This window comes from Lathyrus oleraceus, chromosome 6 (genome assembly GCF_024323335.1).
Source record: "Lathyrus oleraceus cultivar Zhongwan6 chromosome 6, CAAS_Psat_ZW6_1.0, whole genome shotgun sequence".
In the NCBI taxonomy this organism is placed as follows: Eukaryota; Viridiplantae; Streptophyta; class Magnoliopsida; order Fabales; family Fabaceae; genus Lathyrus; species Lathyrus oleraceus.
The window spans coordinates 215,833,945-215,841,009 of NC_066584.1; positions in this window are offsets into that span (position 1 = coordinate 215,833,945).

Below are 7,065 nucleotides of genomic sequence, written 5' to 3' on the forward strand. Positions count from 1 at the left end.
TCTAAAGGATGACTTCCCTTTGCCTCATATTGATGTTTTGGTTGACAACACAGCTCAATTCTCCGTCTTTTCTTTCATGGACGGGTTCTCCGGGTACAATCAGATAAAGATGTCGCCAGAAGATATGGAAAAGACAACTTTTATCACACCTTAGGGAACTTACTACTACAAAGTCATGTCGTTTGGCCTGAAAAATGCAGGGGCAACATATCAACACGCCATGGTAACCCTCTTCCACGACATGATTCATGAAGAGATTGAGGTTTATGTGGACAACATGATTTCCAAATCCAGAATTGAAGAATATCACTTGGTGAACCTGAGGAAATTGTTTGTCAGACACCGAAAGTTTAAATTGCGCCTGAATCCGGCTAAATGTACTTTTGGGGTCCGATCCGATAAACTTTTGAGTTTCATAGTCAGTCAAAAAGGTATTGAGGTTGATCCCGACAAAGTTCGAGCAATCCAAGAAATGCCAACTCCCCGAACAAAAAAAGAAGTCTGAGGCTTCCTTGGGCGACTTAATTACATCTCCAGATTCATATCACACTTGACGGCTACCTGCGAACCAATTGTCATACCCCGATTTTGGCCCTGAAAATTTTTCCCCGTCAATCACTCGTTTGCATTCTTTCTTCGTTTACCTTCTTATCCTTCATTCATGTTCATGTTTACTATTTCATATTTTTTACGTTTTTCACATTCCAAATTTACATTCATATTTTCTTCATTCACATTGAAAAAAATTCCATTCATATTCAAGAATTCCCACATACTCATTCATATTTCAATTACGTCATTCATCCATTTACATGGCATGTGGATAAAGTATCCCATCACCTAAATATCGGGAAGTTCTAAAGTACAAGGGAAGAATTTTGTTTTGTCACAAGATCACCCATTTTGTCATCCACATCAAATATTACAATCTTTACAAGTCATATAGCTTACAAATTTACAAAAATGGGCGTTTGGACCAAATTAAACTCACCCCAAAACCCCAAGCTTAGTATACCGGTACTCACGCTATTGTTGGTAGGTACACTCCTGGTACATTCACCATTCAATTTCAAGCTTCGTTCAGTGAGCCCCGACTTCTTTTCTTCACTAACCCAAGAACCGATCACCCGCCAATCAAGGAAGCTGCTTATAGAGAACATCTTGGAAAGTGTTCCTCTATATTTCGATAGTGAATCTGTGTTGGTTTTCCAAGGGATGTGTCTTGGGAGGTTTATAAATTTCATTGAGAGGCCAGTGTTGCATGATAATGAAGAAGATGAGAAAAAAAGTTGGATAAGATTTGTTGGTCGTCAAGTTTGGATGCTTTGTACTGGCTGATAGTGGACCAGGTATACATGGATGCTTTTCCTCAACCTTCAGGGGTACTGAAAACTCTTGAATTTTTGTTGTCGATGTTGCAATTGGCAAACAAAGATGGTAGAATTGAAGAAGCTGCTCCCAGCTATACCAATACAGATCTTAATTGTTGTCTATGTGTGAATCTAGTATCTCTTCTATGTGATAAAAGGCATTATGTACAGAATATTGCTATAGTTGTGTTCAAGTATCTTCTGGTGCATAGGAGGGCTGCATTTGAGGATTTGCTTGTTTTCCCAAACCTAATCAAGGGAAGCAACTTGATGTACTTCACGTTGGTTTTGATGAATTATTGGCTAGAAGTTTGTCAGAGTTTTCTGAGTGGTATCAGAATACTGAACAGATTGTGAATAAGGTATTTGAGCAGTGTGCTCGCATTATGTGGGTACAGTATATTGCAGGATCAGCGAAGTTTCTAGGAGTAAGAATCAGAGGGATATCAAGGTCTGTGGGTGTTGACAAAGGTGACATTGCAATGATACATTGTTGTGTTTACATGGTGACGCGAACCGTCACGCTTACAGCAGCTCACCAAGCTACAGCCATGACTCAGGATCCTGCACGGCATCAAACATAATAAGTTATGCGTAAATTCACCGAGTCTATGATACACACGGAAGGCATAAACAAAAGCTTACAGTTTGTTTCCTTGGGATTCCTAGACCAGGTTGAAATCGATCATTACGACAACGCTAATTCCATAAGCTGCATTCCAAGACCTGCCTCATTTCCAAACATACAAAAAATAACAGCAGTGGTTCTCAGGCACAACCAAACCAGACCCAATTGCCACGCCTGCTATACCGTCGATTTTGCGACAATCGATGACGAAGCGTTGGCGTTGAAGCTGAAGAATGATTCTGCGTGAAGAAAAATGAAGAACCTCACTTCTGAAACTGAAGCGTGAAGAGAGGTTATTGAAGGGCAGTTTGAAGATTGGAGAATTCTGTTCGGTTTCGGTTCATGAGTGTTGAAGATTGTAGATGAAGGTTTAGTTGGATGTCATGGTCGGTTATGAGTCGTTGGCCATTTTCGGAATTCTGGTGGATCATTGGTTTGATACCGTCGTAAGAGCCTGTGCAAATGGATACTGATGCCAAGGTTGAGGCTCAAGAATTTTATTGAGCGATCCATGTCCTTAAGAAGTCCTATATCATTCTATTCAAAGTCTAGATTTTTTACTCACTGCCCAACCAGGTCAGGGGCATCGCTTTACAAGGGAAAAGGGCTTTTTCAGAGACTGAATTTTGTGTTGCAAATAATGCTAGTGATGATGAAAATAAGGTTTCAACAGTTTCTAAGAGGAAAAAGTCACTGCTAGTAACCCAAATTTAACTCAATTTCAAACTGAATTTATCGATTCAATGACAGCTACTACATCTAGTGCAGAAGTTCCTATCGGTTTCAGTGATAGCCGTGAACATAAGGAAGACGATGTTGCATTGTCAAGCATATGTATGGATATTCGGTATAATGCTCAGTCAATACCTTATTCAGGGAGATAAGGCAGATTCACAAGACGCCGAAAACAGTTACCATTATAGAGATGATGTGCAAAGGTCTCCAAGGGCTGTTATGTTATCGAATAATTTCAATATGAAGAATGATTCACTTGCTCAAGAGAACCTGATGTCCTGTCCTGTCGCTGGGGATGGATTTACCATCGGTAATTCAAATAATGAATTGATTGGGGATTTGCCCAGTGCTCTATCTGATATATATTCTCATGGGATGACATCTGAATTACCGGATAGAATAATTACTGAATTTACAGCAATCGACGACGCTGAGCCAGTTGACGAGGTCATTAAAAATAAGGGCCAAGTTAGTGAATTTGCACCAAATCATGGACATATTGGTGATTTTGTGCCAGCGGAAATGAGTCGAGAAGATCCTCAAGGGGATAGTCAAGCTGTGGTATCTCAGTCTAATGCAGGGGCTAGTAATTTGGCAGCCTTTAGTCAAAGTCCATCATTAAGATGTCCACCAATTTGTGTTGGCCAAGTATTCAAAACCTGAATGCAGTTTCCCACAAGGAAAAATGCGGATGGTGCTTTTCTTGCAAGGTCGCAAATGATGACAGATTGCATATACCTTGCTGTCAGTGGATTGCAGACTGATATATTCAAAATCAACTTTCGGGCTGCTTGGATTATAACTGCCATAGTGATAGTCGCTTTTCTTGCAAAAATCATTGTTGTTATTTAGCCAGGTTACAATTGGGACCAGTTCAGAGTCTCAAGGAGGGAAAAACGTGGAAAGCAACAATGAACTGCATGAGAAAAGTGGTTCGCCAAAGGACAGTGATACAACACAGAGGGTTGTAAGAAAAACCATTCAAACTTCAAACGAAAAAATCACAAAACAGGTTTGACAGAGCATATTTCTTCACCACTTCAGATTGAAGCTCAGTTAGATGGTCCTAACACGAACAAAACCAATTCTAGAGTGCTTGATGAGTCTCCTGGATTTTCAAACCAAAATGATGTAGCAGAGTCAGGCTGCCAAGACTGGACAGACTTGAAACTAACTCTCGCACTGTTAAAGGTGCAAAAGTAATTGGTCAAGACAATGAAGCATATGGATTTGTTCTACAACCCCTAAGATGGTCGAAGGGATCTCAAAATATTTGCAGTGATCAAGATCTTCCTGCTTCAAACCAGTCATTAAGAATTCTGAAATCTAGTTGATGCCGGTGTCTTCAATTCCACTAGACAATTAGACGAACTCATAAGTGAGCTTCTTTTGTTTACCAGATCTGTTGTGGCAATGAAGTCTGTTGAAGTTTTGACCTGTTAACAAAGGTGTTCTCGATCACCAAAGTCTTGCTAGATATTGGTGGGAAATTCTGTTCAAACTCATATGCAAACCACTGGGTTGAATTGATTGAAATCTATTCTCAGGTTGTAACTTCCACAAATGATGCATCAGGAAGAGTTCTGTATGAGCCTAGTGCTTGCATTACAGTCATGTTGTCTAAGTTGCTCAGGTGCTCAAATCATCTCAAATTTCAAGCTTTGAGACACTGAACGAATCAACTAACAGAATTATAGAGCATGCGGAAACATTTGTTTTAATTGACCGTTTTTGCTCGTGCTTAGCGACTTCAGGTTCAGGTCTTATTGCAGGTTCTTCCAATATGCTACAGACTGCTTCTGAAGCATGCATGGCTGCGTGGTCGTTGATTAATATTCTGGATGTCCTTTTTAACAGAAATAGTGCCATTTTGTTTCCCATCAGTGCATTGCGGAGGACATAAATTATGGATCACCGACAAGATCCCTTGTTTGATGAAGAATCAACAAAAAATGGCTGATGTAATCACAAGAGCATCCCTGAGATCCGAAGCGGTTCAGGTTGCCGTGTATTATTGTTTTCACCAACGGATTGAGTCTGCAATGATTTGTGGTCTTCGGCTTTTGTCAAGTTCCTCTCTCAGCAAAAATGCACCTAGATTGCAACCATGCTTCAGATTATACACACCTCCTTCCTGCAAACATCAAATAATACATATCATATTCAAGTGAATTCGCAGCCGTGAATAGCTTTTTACCGGCGGTAAAAATCCACAAGCAAAAGGCAATCAAAGTATTTTCAGAAGAAGTACAAGGTACATGTTACCTTTTTTCAGAATAGGCACCAAAACAGGGTAGACAAACTGACGGCACCAAAAGCACTTCCAAGTCCGACATCCTTTTGATCTCGGCTGCCAATTCAAAACCCTAGCAGTGGGACAATAAGAGGATCCGTTACTGTTCACTAAAGGGAGAGAGCTGAAAAACCCTAATTTTGAAGAGGATTGGCGGCTACCATTCAGAAAAGAAAAGGAGAGAATTGAAGGCAACGCTTACTCACATTCGTCGGTCGAGTTCGCCGCAACCGGTTAGCTTCCTTTCCGAACTTTATTTCTATGTTTCGATTCTGCTTTGCTTCCTTCTGAGGGAACCATGATTGTTGTTCCAATTCGATTTCATCTAGCAATACTGTTTGTTCGTGATAATATCTTGCTATTAAATCTTTGATATTGAAAATGGAAAGAAACAGTACTTCTGTGCGTTAAGATGAACTTGTTGAGTTATGCTACTGTTTTCAACTTTGTTTTATTTAAAAGGGCTTGGTCCGTTTTTCTTTATGTTATCTGTTAGCGCACGAGATCTTATGACAAGGATGTCTGTATGGCTGAGTTGGTAAAAGAATGCTTTGGCAAACCCTTGGTCCTGGGTTCAATACCTGTGTGCACCATATTTGATTTTACAGCATTTTTAATTTCTATTTCACATCATTTTTAATTTCTATTTCTATTTCACATCATAATTTTAATCACCTCATAATGTTTACCCTTTTATTTTATTTTAATTGTTAAACATCGATTTTAATTTATGGATTCAACGATTCCCATGTTGTTCATCCATGATTATTTTTATCGATATATTGATAGTATTTCGCCGCGTTTCGATTAATCGCATATGACATTTCAATTATTGTCAACATGCGCAAACCGGCTTTGAGCACATTATTTAGGTTTTGTGTGTCCCTCAATTTCCATCCGTGCAAATCCCGATTTTACCATTTTTTCGATTTAATTTTTTTTAAGTGTGTTGTAAATATAACTTGTTGTTTTATTTATTTTCTTCACATGGGTTACTCTTGGGCCTTCTTACAATGAGACATGTCCCTTGCACTTACACTCATACATTGCATTATCTGTTGTTTGGGCCCGATTTAATTATTTCATTACTTTGAATCCCCATTTGACAAAATGTACCCCACTCCCCTCGATGTGTAATAATTTTACTGTTATTTCTTTATTGCTTGACTGTTAGTTAGCTACTAACACAAGAATAAAATCAATCATTTCCGAAAGATAAAAAAAATAAGACTCGATCCAACGTCGAGTGTTTTCTCAATAACCAAATCAATTCATTTCGCCCTCCTATTCTATTCCTTTTCTTTCAAACTTTCATCAAATGCTTGATTCAACGTCAAGCCATTTTCTCTAATAAAAACTCAAAAAATATTAATTCATAAGTCAAGACTTTTTCAATAAAGGTGGAAGTGGAACATGGTGTATACCACACACTCCTGAGACTAGGATTCGAGATGTATATCTCGCCAATCCTAGCTCTCGCCATCATCCAATTTATCCACTTTGCTCTATCAAACACTCATTCAAATCTTTCTCAAACGTCCATCAATACTTGATCTAGGTCAAGTCATTTTTACAACAAAAACTCAAAATACCTAATTCTTATTTAACACTTTTTCAATAAAGGTGGAAATGGAACATGGTGTATACCATGCACTCCTGAGGTTAAGATTCGAGACGTATGCCTCGCCAATCTTAACTCTCGCCATCGCCTAAAATTGTCAATGTGGTTTCTCCAAACCCTTTTCTCAATCAAATTCAAAACACTTAATTCTCTATTAAACACTTTTGCAAATAAAGGTGGAAACGGAACATGGTGTATACCATGCACTCCTGAGGCTAGGATTCGAGATGAATATCTCGCCAATCCTGGTTCTCGCCATCACTCAAAGCACATCCAACCAATCAAACTCTTTTTCTCGCCGCCGTGCGACCAATCAAAAACCTTTTAAAATGAAAGATGTATTGTCATAAGAGATACAAAACAATGTTTCGTCCATGATTGTCGAGTAGAGATAAATGACGCTTTTCCGAATGTAGAT